This window comes from Cibotium barometz, chromosome 11 (assembly GCF_041138505.1).
Source record: "Cibotium barometz isolate CiBa-2024 chromosome 11, ASM4113850v1, whole genome shotgun sequence".
NCBI classification, from domain to species: Eukaryota; Viridiplantae; Streptophyta; class Polypodiopsida; order Cyatheales; family Cibotiaceae; genus Cibotium; species Cibotium barometz.
In genome coordinates, this window is record NC_141056.1 from 4,584,004 (window position 1) to 4,598,968 (window position 14,965).

Genomic DNA, 14,965 nt, shown 5'->3' on the forward strand with positions numbered 1-14,965 from the left:
AGATTCTTCTGGCCAGGACTCAAAAGGGATGTACTCAATCATGTACGTCAGTGCTTAACATGTCAAAGAGTCAAGGCAAAAAGGGTTAAGATGCCAAGAAAGCTGCATCCCTTAGACATTCCATAAATGAAGTGGGAATGTATCATTATGGATTTTGTTACTAGATTACCATCAGTGCAATCAGGTTATAACTCCATTTTTGTGGTACCACGGTTGCCCATCTGATTCCAGTAAAAGAAACCTACTCTGCAGAGTGGATGTTGCCATAGTCTTCCTCAAAGAGATTTTTAGGCTGCATGGCTTACCCAAAAGAATAGTGAGTGACAGAGATTCTAAGTTCACTTCAAGGTTTTGGATTGCATTCTTCGAAGCAGTGGGGGAACTTCCTTATATCTCACTACAGCTTATCATCCTCCCGAGATAGATGGCCAGACTGAAAGAGTAAACCAAGTAATTGAAGATATTCTTCGGTCATGCTATGGCAGAGAACCCAAGAAGTGGCTAAGCTACTTACATCTAGTGGAGATTGCTTATTTATAATGCCTCTTATCACCGAAGTATTGGGATGTGCCCATTCAAAGCTCTATACTACGGACAAGATTGCCTCACACCATTAACTTGGTCCAACCCATTGATCAGGGTCAAGATGTACAGACAGATGCTTGATATGGAGCAACAAATGCTGGCAATCCGCAAAGATATTAAGGCTGCTCAGGATACACAAAAGCAGTATGCAGACAAGAAAAGAACGGAGATAGTGTTTGAAGAATCAGATATGGTCTTCATTCATGTACGATCCAAGAGAAGTTCTTTATCTCTATGGAAGTACAAAAAGCTATCTCGAAGATACTGCGGGCCGTACGCCATTACTAAGAAAGTAAGAGATCTAGCTTATGAACTTCTTCTACCTCCCCATCTCAAGGTGCATAATGTGTTCCATGTCAGTTTACTTAAAAAGTATGTACCCAGCTCGAGTCATGTGCTGGATGATGAATAGTTGACTTCTCAGTCGCTAGATAGAACTCCAACCCAAAGAAATCCTTGATGTTCGGGAGAATGCTCTCAAGAGTCCTTAGAGAGTTTCTGGTTAAGTGAAAGTTCTATCCTTTAGAGGAGGCCACTTGGGAGAAAGAAGAAGAACTGGTAAAGGACTACCCCCACTTTGCTACATGAGGATATCTCACGTTTTTCAAGTGGGAGAGGATGTAAGGTTCCTCCTCAGCCCTAAAAGATGTATAACCTATCCTCTTAGTTCCCTGTAACCATCCCCTATTTTAGAATACAAGAAAACATTATTTTCCTTTGTTGTTTTAGTCTAGAGAGAGAAAATATTCTAGAGAGATATTATGCAATTTTGAGATTATTTTGGATATAAAGTTATCCCTTTTATTTAAGATGAATTCTCTTGAAACAGAAGTTCAAAAAGAATTTTCCAATGTACATTAGAAATTAATTGAATATGTGTATTAGCCTAAGGGTCCACATTTTAAAATTTTTTTGACTAAGATCCAAAGAGTGTTCAAAAGGGCCAATAGGATTAATCCAAGTATTTCAATAAGAATAATTCAAAGAATAAAAGAAAATCTCCCAAAAATGAGTAAATTCTCACATAAGATGAAGAGTTGACTAAGTACTAGATTTATTAGTTTAAAAATGAATTTTTGACACCTCAGTAATAAGGAGGGAGGGGGCTTATGAAGGAGGCGCCTATTTCACATCATTAATCCACATTTTTAATTCAAAAAAATGGGATATTTTATCTCTCCTCCTTCAAACTGGATAAAAAAAGTGAGCTAAACTGGTCTAAAACTTGTCCAAAATGGATCAAACTGAAGCTGGAAGCCTCTAGATCCCACTTGGACTTGGTTAGTGGCCTCCCTCACCTTTAAATAGACCCTCATTCCTTTGTATTTTCATCTTTATGTACATGCCAATATAATCTTTATGTATTTACATGCCAATATAATCTTTAAATTAGTGTAATTTTATTATCCCTCTATTTTGCCTCTTCTTGGGAAGCTTTGAAGCTTCATTAATCTTCATCCTCTCTTGGAGATTACCCTCTACATCGTGGTCATTCTAATGTAAACATTTTCTACTTATTTAAGAAAAACATTATGAAAAACTTGATTTTATCCAATAATCATTCATCTAGGATAAAGAATGGTTGGATTTACTAAAGAAGAGAGGGGAATGCCTTTTTTCAATGAGGCATAACATCATAATCATTTTAGAGAAGACAAAAATCATAAAAAACCATAAAATGAAATTGAAAAGAGAAGAATCTCCAACTTACAAGGAGAATTTGAGAGCTTTCCTTTGGCTTGATGGTTTGAGGGACCTACTCTTGTTTGAAACAAGAGTGGCCACCAATCTTTAGAAAAGGGAAGGTCAAAAACTAATGAATTATGAGTAAATTCACAGTTTTTGGCTCTTGGGAGAAGCAGGGTAACAGTGCAAAAAACACTATTAAGCTTCAACAAAGGGGGAGGCTTCTATTTATAGGAAAAAGTGAGCCTCTAACCAAGCAAACTGTTTCTAGAATTTTCCAGATCAGTTTGGTCAATTTTTGACCATTTTTAAGTCAATTTAGCTCACTTTTTGGATCTAGTTGAAACAGGAGAGATAAAAATATCTCATTATTTGGGAGTTTAAAACTCTCCCCCACATGTGAAATAGGTGCCTCCTTCATGAGGGGAATTCCCCCATACTGAGGTGTCAAAAATGCATCATTTCTTCTAAATATCTCTCTTTTTTAACTATTAACCTTGTCCTTAGTCAACTCTTCATCTTATGTGAGTATTTATCATTTTTTTGGGAGATTTTTCTTTTATTCTTCCATTTATCTCCTCCCTACATTTGGATGAATCTTATTGGTTCATAGGAACCTTAATTTAAAATTTCGAAAAAATCTTGACCCCTAGGATAAGTCCTCTTGAACAGATTATACTTGATTTCTAATGCACCTTCTGAAAATCTTTTTGAACTTCTATTTCAGGGAAACTTATTTTAATAAGAAGAGATATTTTTCCATCCAAAAATCTTTAAAAACTGAATTACCACTCTCTAGAAGTTTTTCTCTCTCTAAGCCAAAACTGGTAGAAACAAGATCTTTTATATTTCTGAAGAGGGATTTGACTACAAGGGAAGATACTGGACATCCTGAGAGGCTAGGGAGGAATCTTACATTCTACCCCACTTAAAAAATGCGAGATGTCCTCATCTCGCAGGTGGAGTATGATCTCTTTCATCTCCTTCTTCTTCAATCACTTCCAGCGTTACTGCCTTGGAGTGGACGGCCGATTTGGGAACAACTCTCTTTGACTTCCCCTATTCTGAGGTGGAGGTCTTGCATTACTTTGGATTGAAACTGCAGGTTAGATAGAGGGTCTACCTCTAGGATTTCCCTGACTTTGGCAAATAGAACCCTGATTACTCTGGAAGGAAGGGACTGGAGTCTGGAATCTTGATCCCTGATTTCCCTGCCCTGAAAACCTTGATCCAAAAGGAGTTGGGCAATCCATACTGCGATGTCCAAATCCTTAACAGTTATAGCATTTCACTCTCTTGTTCAAGGGTGGAACTTCTGAAGTTGAAAACCATGGGATTGAGTTTCGGGAAAAGGATATTTCTTCCTTTCTGGAACTTCCCATATCCTGGGTTTGACCCTGATGTCTCTTAGGCAGAGGAAGGTTGGAATCATCTTCTGGGAATAAAAACCTTTTGAAAGTGATGGTGCTGGCTTTGGCGGAATTTTGACATCAAAGGCTTTGGCGAAATCCTTCGCCATCCGATCTGCTTCGGCCATAGAAACTGGCTTGGCATTCTTCACTAGGATATTCAAGGGTTCGTTCAGTCCCCGAATGAACCTGGCCATCAGCTGTTCTTCATCCAATGGAGGCGAGTATCTGAGGAGGAGGGCGAATGCTTGGTGATATACCTCAATAGTTCTACTCCCCTGGGTTAACTCTAAGAATTCGTTCATCTTTGTTTCTAAAAAGTTGGGAGGACAGAACCTCGTCCTTAGGTAAATTTTGAGATTAGTCCAAGTTTAGGTATTTCGGTCGAGACGATTTGTCTCGCAGTGGTTTCTCCATGCCACTCTAGCTGTCTCCACTATCTTCAGCCTTGCAAGAGCCATTTTGCTCTTCTCATTGTACCCGATGTCATCGAAGTATTCTTCCATTGATTCGATCCACTTCTCCACAGCCTTGCCCAAGTTTTTCCCTTCACCCTTCAAAGGTCTAGGCTGCAAACTATGAAGAGTTTTATGAACATCCAGGTCGAGCTCTTCTTCATCGAGTTGGGGGTTAACATTTCTACCACGACGACCTCGATCCATGTTCCTATCAATACGAAAATTCTTGTTAAGTCTCTTTATTTATGATTCAATCTGATTTTTTATTCAACTGATTCCGGGGTTCTCTAAATAGGTCGGCTCCCCACAGAATCAAGGGATAAAGATACTCATATAGAACGTATTATCAGTTAATAATTCATTCATAATATCTCATTCATATCTTTAACACAATAATGGTCCATCAGACTAATTTTTTCTATCTGAACAGTCCATGGGGATTTCAAATTTTTAGATTTTTAATTTATCATCCCTTAACTTGATCAAACAGTCATTTACAAACAATTCACAAATACAGTTTCTATAATGAACTCTCATCTTTCCAGATTGTTCCACAGCAATCCATATTACTTAACCTAAATCCAAATCATATGCGTATCCATTCTTAACCAGATACATCATTTTCCATCCCATCACATCATATTCATTCACTTCACATAACATCCATTCCTATCTTTCTTAAATTACATTACGTCTCATCACATCCATTTCTCATTACATCTCATTCATTCATATCTTATATCATTCATTCACATGACATCTCATCTCATCCATTCGCTCATATCGACGTCATATCCATTCACATACATATTTGCATTCATTATTCCACACACATCCACATTCGTACATCCACATCCACATCTACATCCATACATCCATTTTCACATCCACATTCATACATCCACATCCACATCCACATTCATACATCCATATCCACATCCACATTCATACATCCACATCCCCATTCACATTCATACATCCACATCCACATCCACATCCACATCCACATCCACATCTACATCCACATCCACATCTACATCCATACATCCATTTCCACATCCACATTCATACATCACATCCACATCTACATTCATACATACACATCCATATCCACATCCATACATCCACATCCACATCCACATCCACATTCATACATCCATATCCACATCCACATTCAAATCTTAGCCCCTAGGATAAGGCCTCTTGAACAGATTATACTTGATTTCTAATGCACCTTCTGAAAATCTTTTTGAACATCTGTTTCGGGGGAACTTATTTTAATAAGAAGAGATATTTTTTTCATCCAAAAATATTTAAAAACTGAATTATCACTCTCTAGAAGTTTTTCTCTCTCTAAGCTAAAACTGGTAGAAACAAGATCTTTTATATTTCTGAAGAGGGATTTGACTACAGGGGAACTGGACATCCTAAGAGGCTGGGGAGGAATCTTACATTGCCCAAATAACTATGCTTTATGCCTAATCAATCCTACCCATAACTTCTTCTTATGCTCAACACCTATGGATCCTTGCCACCATCAACTACCACTCCTATCAACTACCACTCCTATCAACACACGATCCTAGTCCCATGAGCTACGGAAATAGAAGAAGACAAACCACTAGAAGAAAAAGAGAGAAATTAGAACCCCAATAAATCAACACCCACGGGAGCCACGATGCTCATTAAGGTGTCTTTATGAAGATGCTAGAGCTACATGCACATCACCATTGAAATATAGCATCTTGATGCTCATTAAGGTGTCTTTATGAAGATGCTAGAGCTACATGCACATCACCATTGAAATATAGCATCTTGAAGTGCAAGCAGTATCCATGCGAGTTATCTCCTTATCTCCTTATCCCTTGAGAATCCCCCCTCTTACTAATGCCATTGTTTTACTAACCCCTCATTCACACCACCACCTAACACTTGGATATACTGGTTATTAAGTATTCCATGCTAGTCTACTCATTCAAGTACTCTGACTTCTCTTAAGAGGATGTCCAGGTGCAAAAAAGGAAATGGAAAATCAAAACAACATAAACAAAATAAAGAGTACAACTCGGCACATACAAGAAAGCAAATTCATAAGAGCCCATATGACTAGATAGAGACTTAATCGCAACACTCCTCTAAAATATTTCCATCATACTAACCCCCCACCCCCCTCTCATTTCTGGAGAGACAAGAGAACCAACCAAGTGCAACACTTCCCAGTGTGCCTCTATAGCCTTGTACCAATCACGAGGGCACGATCAAGTTTAGGAAGGGGAGTATGTTAACCACATATGATTAACACATCTCTATGACAACGAGGGCACGATCAAGTTTAGGAAGGGGAGTATGTTAACCACATATGATTAACACATCTCTATGACAACTATGCCCGCACACTTATGTAATGGGCACCCACACTATATTGTACATCCCATCATTTGATGATGGAAATGCCTTAAAGATGCTCCCAAGTCTTGAGATTTGAAAGACATACAAGAGGATCTTGGTCAGTGGGCCAAACCATAGAGAAAAACCTTATCACTATGTTTTGGGCACCTCAGGTCACTTACTCTCGGACGGCCTAGCGAAAAAAGGCTTGGAACTATAAAAACCAATTTCTCTTATTTTTAACTCATTTTCCCATTTGTGAAATAGAAGTGGAGTGTTCTCTCTCTCTCTCTCTCTCTCTCTCTCTCTCTCTCTCTCTCTCTCTCTCTCAAATCTAATCTTCGTAATCTATGAGCTTTTCTACCAGAAGGTGAATGTGTGGCCCCAAAGTATGATATAAATAAAAGGTGCATCCAAATAAAATATCCCAAAATAAAAAAATAGGCATCCCCATAGAGCTTATGACTAACATTCCCTCTTGCTTAGGTTGCAATTTACCTCAAGTGTGTGGATAGAGTAAGAGTGGATGAGATTTTGGTAAGAACATAAAAACTTTTATGTCATCCATGTAGCATCTTCAATAGGATGGTTCTTGAAAGTCACAAGACACTTAACATAAGTGTTACCTGTGTGTGTAGTGGTGGTCTCATGGTCAATAATAGAGTCAAGCATAATATATTCTTCTTCATCTACCAATTCAGGAGGATATTCTAATGTAGAATGAGATGGTAGAGGTCCTCTAAAAGCTCTCAAAAGACTAATATGAAAAGAGTTATGAATATGCCAAGTAGAAGGTGGCTTCAACTTATATACATTATCATTGATCTTTGCTATTATCTTGAAAGGTCCATAATATCTAGGACCTAACTTAATTATAGGGTTGGTCTTTATAGATTTAAGTCTTCTTTTCTCAATATGAAGAAGCACATAATTGCCTTCATTAAATATAACATGTTTGCATTTATGATTTACATACTTTATGTATTTCTCTTGAGCTTTTTGAATATTCAACTTTACTATATTCTTCATGAATTTGGTCAAAGTCTCTAACAAAGGAATTTGCAGCCTCTATAGAATGTAAAAGTCTAGTTGCAGAAGTAGGCAAAGCCTTACCATAGACTATCTCAAATGGTGCTTTCTTAGTAGCAATATGAGGATAATTATTATATGCAAATTACAAAAATGTAAATATTTATCCCATTGCTTAGGCTGAGATGAGACATATGATCTAAGTAAATCAAGTATTGTGCTATTTGTCACTTGAGTTTGTCCATTAGATTTAGGATGAAAAGCAGTAGAGAAGTTAAGTTTTGTTTCAAGATTATCAAATAAAGTAATCCAAAAATCACAACAAAACTTTCTATCTCTATTAGAAACAATAATCTTTGGTAAACCATGATGTACAACACTTATTTAATAAATATGTGAGCAGCTTCATAGGCAGTCAATGTCTTTTTGCAAAAGGATAAAATAAGCTTGTTTGCTAAATCTATCAACTATAGTCCAGATCATATCATTCTTGTGAGGTCAAAGGAAATCTAGTTATAAAATCCATACTTATTTATTTCCATGATTCATTAGGAATAGGCAAAGGCATAAGCAACCCAAACTTCTTTCGTTAATAACTCTTAATCTTTTGGCAAATAATATACTGAGAAACAAACTTAGCAACATCTTTAGGCATAGTAGGCCAAAAGAAACCTCTGGCAACTATTTGCAAAGTAGATGATACTCCTCTATGGCCAACAAAAGAAAGTTGATGAGATTCTTTAATAATAGCTTGCCTAAATGCTTTAGTAATGCATGATCTCTTTTGGAACAAAGAAAACCATCATCAAAAGAATAATCAAAATGTGGATATTTTAGAAGATATGTGAATACCTTTTATGGTTTTATATTTAGGCATCGATTTTTTTGTAAGGCCAGGGCCTCATACCTTTGTACATACCAAATAGTATTTTATACTTTTGGTAGGCCCAAGATTTTATATTACTATATTTTTATAGAGCTTGCACGTGCTCATAAACTTAAAAGCACGTGTGCTTTGTTTTTAGAATTATCTTTTCAGAAAGCAAGCGCTTTTTCTAATACATATAAATATGGGTGATTGTTGGTACAAGGGCCACACTCATCCCAGGGGAGATTTAACACACTCTTGTGTTGTGACGACGACCTCTACTCTATTCTACATCTCTCTCTTGTTTATTTTGTTTATTAAGGTTTATGCTTTTAATTTGTGCAAGTATATGATATGCTCTAATTTTTGTGTTGAGAAATTAGAGTTTCCTTCTCCAAGTGTCTTAAGGTCCAAAGGTATGAGGCCTTAGCCTTACAAAAATATTGATGCCTAAATATGAAACCATTAAAGGAGTTCACATGTCTTCCAAAATATCTCATAGCGGTCCACCACATGTTCCACCCATGATTAACACATAATCTGCTGCTCATTCTCTTTGCCTACATCCAAAATAATATTAGTCAATGCACATCACTGATTAAACACATTAATCCTGACCATACAACTATTAAACATAGCAGTCCATGTTCCACCCATGATTAACACATAATCTACCACTCATTCTTTGCCTACATTTAAAATAATATTAGTCAGTGCTCACAATGTAGCTTGCTAAGGCACTCCTTACTCATATTATGGTATTTGCAAGCTTATATGAGCCTCAATGGGACCTCCCCTTTATGCCTTGAGAAAACACGTGGGGCTAAGCTTGGACATAGAGTTCTTCATTCAAACATCAAGCATTCAATCAACAAGGGGTGAGATTCATCAATTGCTATGCTATTTTTGGCTTCAATGGTGCTTGGAAATGATTTGTGCACACACATTTGGGGGGTTTTTGGTTACAAGAAAAATAGACCATAAAATTACGGTTTCATAAGCCTAATTAGTGGTTTATAGCTACTAGTAACATCATTGGCTTACCTATGAGTAATTTTGGTTGAATGTTGGCCCATACCACTCTTATGCTTCCATTTGAACAAGCATTGATCTATCTACATACTATTAGAGCCATTCAACATGACATTGATGGCATTATGCAAGTCCTTATACTCTCACATCATTGGCTTTCCTATGAGTAATTTTGGTTGAATGTTGGCCCATACCACTCTTATGCTTCCATTTGAACAAGCATTGATCTGTCTACATACTATTAGAGCCATTCAACATGACATTGATGGCATTATGCAAGTCCTTACTCTCACATGAGTCACTGGCCAAACCCTAGGTAAATATTTTGGAGATTTTGATAAATGCCAATAAATCTCATGCATTTAAGGGATTCTATGGCTACATACATGCTATTGATGATGCCACATGCTTGATTTTATATCATGTTGATGCCCTAGTTGCCATTCATAGCCATCTACATGCTATGGAAGTGATGCAAAAAGGACAAAGGGCATACATACCAATCTTCTCAGAATGATGCTTATGTACCTAACATCATTGGCTTACCTATGAGTAATTTTGGTTGAATGTTGGCCCATACCACTCTTATGCTTCCATTTGAACAAGCATTGATCTATCTACATACTATTAGAGCCATTCAACATGACATTGATGGCATTATGCAAGTCCTTACTCTCACATGAGTCACTGGCCAAACCCTAGGTCAATATTTTGGAGATTTTGATAAATGCCAATAAATCTCATGAATTTAAGGGATTCTATGGCTACATACATGCTATTGATGATGCCACATGCTTGATTTTATATCATGTTGATGCCCTAGTTGCCATTCATAGCCATCTACATGCTATGGAAGTGATGCAAAAAGGACAAAGGGCATACATACCAATCTTCTCAGAATGATGCTTATGTACCTAACAAAGGTCATGGTCATCATCAAGGTTTCATGGTGGGTATGAAGATCATTAAGAAAGATGTAAAGATGAAAATGTTCATGCTCATGGGGATTAACATGTGGATTGAGAAGAGTTTAGAGGAGTGAAAGACAAAATCATGTTTACCAAGTTCAATGGCGAAGCTACCTCTAAAATGAAGATTTTGAAGAGTGGATCAATAAGATGGGCCTCTACTTTAAGATGAATCCTTGAAGTGAAAGGGCCAAGATCTATTATGCTACCTTGCACTTGGAAGGGTATGCTCATGCTTGGTGGAGGCATATCCAATCACAAGAGTACGAAATCACAATATGGGATGCTTTCAAGGAGGACATGAAAGCTACATTCACTTCTAAGTTCCACAAGAACAAGCTTGTTTGTGAGTGGGATGTTCTCCAACAAAGATATTCAAGTGTGAAGGAGTACACTCACAAGCTCCTCAAGCCTATGCTTCACGTGAAAGTGTTTAGTTAAGATTTCAAAATCGTGAAGTATATCAAGGGGTTGAAGAACACTATTAGAGCGGATGTCAAAGCTCAACAGCAACCGACCACTCTCAAGGAAACCATTTTATGAACAAAAATATGCTAGATGGCCAAACTTTGGCTCAAATGCTTCCACCACAAGGGAAGTAAGGGATACTCACATCACTTCGAGTGTGCCCAAGTTTCTACCTGTGTAGGGTAATGGCAGCAACACTTATCATAAGCCTTCACAAGGGAATGGAAAGTCTTACAAAAATGGGGTTCACAAGAGAAAATTTGTGAAGGAGAACCGCATCAATAAGGTCTATGTTACAAATGCGGTGAGAAGTGGCACAAGGACCATGTCAAATCATGCAAGATACGTAATGTCACTATCAATATGGTGTTCTTGGAAGTGATGGATGAGGAAAAGGACAAGGATGTGGAATCATTTGATGATTTCTTTGAATATGTGGATGCCAACAATGACATAGAGTCGGATGGTGAGTTTTCATTTGATCTTAGTGGTGCTCTATGGAAACCTTGTGATGAAGATGATGGTTTACTCACTACTTTGTGTGCTATAGATGCATGTGCACATGATGCTACTCTATGCTCAATCTCCTATAAAGCATATGCCGGTTGCAAGGGTGCAAAATACTTTGAGGCTTAAGGATATGGTCAATGGAAGAGTGGCATTCATATTGGCGGATAGTGGGAGCATACATAGTTTTGTGCATCGACAATCATTGTGCAATATTAAATTATACCTGGATGCCTTGGCTATTAATAATGTGCAAAGTTCAAGTGGTAATGGGGATGCTATGGATTGTACAATGGTTTGTAAAGATGTGGATGTAGTTCTTTCAAAAGATTACACTTGTTTGCAAAGCAAATTTACTAGTATTGGACATTGGGCCAGTTGACATGGTTTTTGGTTGTCCACTCTTAGGAACTTCTCCATGATCAAGGCTTCATGAGTTTTATGCATGGATAAATGAGTGTCACTTTTCATGGATTTTGTAGCTCAAAGTTGAATTTGATTAATGGCACCACTCAACTCAAGAAAGAGCTCAAAAAATGGGACAAATGTATGTATTACAGCTTTGCATAGATAAAGACCATGTGGAGGAGATAAAAAATACACATAAGGGAATGATAAAACTCTTAAAGGACTATGAAGATATTTTTCAAATACCTAAGTGCTTGCCACCCAAGCTTGATGTGGATCATGGGATAGATCTTGAGCCTAATGCTAGGCCCGTTAAAACAAGCCTCCATATAGATTTTCAAAAGTTGAGAGCGATGAGGAAAGCAAGTCAAAGAATTGATGGAAATGGGTTGGGTGGAGCTAAGTCAATCACCATTTGCATCACCCGTGCTTCTAGTAAAGAAGATGGTACCTTTTGCATGTGCATCGACTATCGTGATTTGAACAAGATCACTATCAAGAATAGGTATCCAATCCCAAGGATAGATGATCTTTTCGATGAGTAAAAAGGGGCCAAATTTTTCACCAAGATTAATTTGAGATCTGACTACCACCAAATTAGGATAAAGATTGGTGATGAATAAAAGGACCGAGAGGGGTCTCTATCACTTCATGATGATGCCTTTTGGACTATGCAACACACCCACCACTTTTCAAGCCTTGATGAACATAGTGCTTTAACCATTCCTCTTCAAGTTTGTATTGGTCTTCTTTGATGCCATATTGGTGTATAGCAAGAGTGGAGAGGAGCACTTGGGTCATGTGCGTAAAGTCTTGGATGCATTGAGAACCAACCATTTGTATGCCAAAGAGAACAAGTGTATGTTCATGGCAAATGAAGTGGAGTACCTTGGTCACATTATGGGCAAAGATGGCATAAGGGTGGATCCCAAGAAAGTGGAATGTGTAAAGAATTGGCCTACTCCCACCAATATCACTCAATTGAGGGAATTCTTGGGTATTTCATATTTTTATTTAGAGGTTCATTGATAAATATGCTCACATAGTGGCTCCATTGATGGACAAGTTGAATAAAGAGGCATTCTTTTAGGATGCTACAACCCATAAGAGCTTTGAAGAACTGAAAAAGATGCTTACTTTGGCTCCTATTTTGGTATGCCCAGATTTCTCCAAGCCTTTTACTATAACAACGGATGCATGTGGAAGAGGCATTGGTGCCATGTTGTACCAAGATCATGCGGTGATTGAGTTGCATGTTTATGACCAAGAGGTGATTTGCAATCTTGCATGCAATCAAAAAATGGCATCACTATCTCTATGGAGGTAAGTTCTTTGTGAGAAGTGATCATGAAGGACTCAAGTACTTCTTATCACAACCTAATCTCTCACCTAAGCAAAGAAGGTGGTTGGTTACCCTTCAAAACTATGACTTTGAGATCACTATACGAAGGAAAAGGATAAAAAGTGGTGGCAGATTCACTTTCTGGAATGTGGGCATGCTTATTATCGACCATCATAGAAGTGCACAAGGATTGGATTGATGACATCCTAGAGGAGTATATGATTGATGAAGAGGTATCACAAATGGTACAAAAATTATAGCATGGTACTTGTGATAATTCACCTCATTTCTGATTGCATAATGGTTTTTTATACCGTATAAGGAGAGGGTGTATCTTGTGCCTCATTCGACTTTCAAGCAGAAGGTTATGCATAAGATGCATTCTTCTCCCATGGCAGGACATTTGGGTTTGTTCAAAACCTATGATGCCATAAGGAAGAGCTTTCATTGGAATGGCTAATGGAGAGATGTGAAAGAATATGTCCCCAAATGCATGCCATGTCAACTCAACGAGGATTCTACACAAAATCCCGGTGGTTTGCTTCACCTCTTACCTATCCCGGGATGGTAAGTGGACACACATTGCAATGGATTTCATTACCGGCTTGCCTCCTACCAAGAGAGGGTGGGATAGCATCTATGCTGTGGTTGACTGTTTAATAAGAGCTGCCCATTTTGTGCCGACAAAAGTGAGATACTCGGCATCCATGGTTGCACATCAATCCATGGAATATGTGTTCAAGATGCATAGTATACCACAATAAATAGTGAGTGATCCTTATACAAAATTATCCAATAAATAGTGAGTGATCGAGTGGGCACATTTTGGCATACATTATTTGAGAGCATGGGCGCTAGATTGACTCCAAGCAAGGCCTATCACCTGGAAACTGATGGTAAAACCGAGAGGCTAAACAAGTGGCTTGAGACTTACTTGAGGCATTATTGCTATGAGACACAACATGCATGGGATAAATGGCTGAATTAGCCTATAATAGCACATATCATGTGAGCATTGGAATGTCGCCTTTTGAGGCTATGTATGGCCACAAGGCGCATGTGCCAATTGTCGCATTCAAGCACGATGATGCGAATCCCCATGCAAAGGATGAAGTGGAAAGGATGCAAGCTCTCTTGCAAACATACAAAGAGAACATCAAGAAGTCTCAAGAGAAAATGAAACATTATGAAGATGCACACCGAAGACCATTGGAATTCAAAGAAGGGGATTTTGTCTTCTTGAGGGTACCTAAAACTAGGTATGGTTCTCTCAAGGGCAATACTAACACAAAGCTCGCACACTGATTCTATGGTCCATACAAGGTATTGAGAAGAGTCGATGAGGTGGCTTGTCAATTGCTACTTCCATCCACCCACCAAGCTACATAATGTCTTTCATGTATCACACTTGAAGATATATGTTGGGCTGACAGTGCAAGTTTTGGATGAGCTTCCATTTGAGTTCCACCTATGAGTGAAGATGGCATGGTGGAATATATCCCCAAAGAAGTGTTGGGAGAGAGAGAGAGAGAGAGAGAGAGAGAGAGAGAGAGAAGGTACTTCGCAGCCGTTCTTTGCACGAATACCTTGTCAAGTGGAAGGGATTACCTTAAGATGAGGCAACATGGCAGCCTGCCTTTATGTTGGAGGGTTTTGAGCACCTTTTAAATGCATCCGAAGAGGTTTTGTGAGCTAAAATAGAAAAAAATGGCTTGCTGTATTTTTTTGGAATTCAATGTTATGAGGCCTAAAATAGATGCAAATGGTGGTGCACTTCATGAAAGACATGTACTATCAAGTACTATACTTTGGAGGTT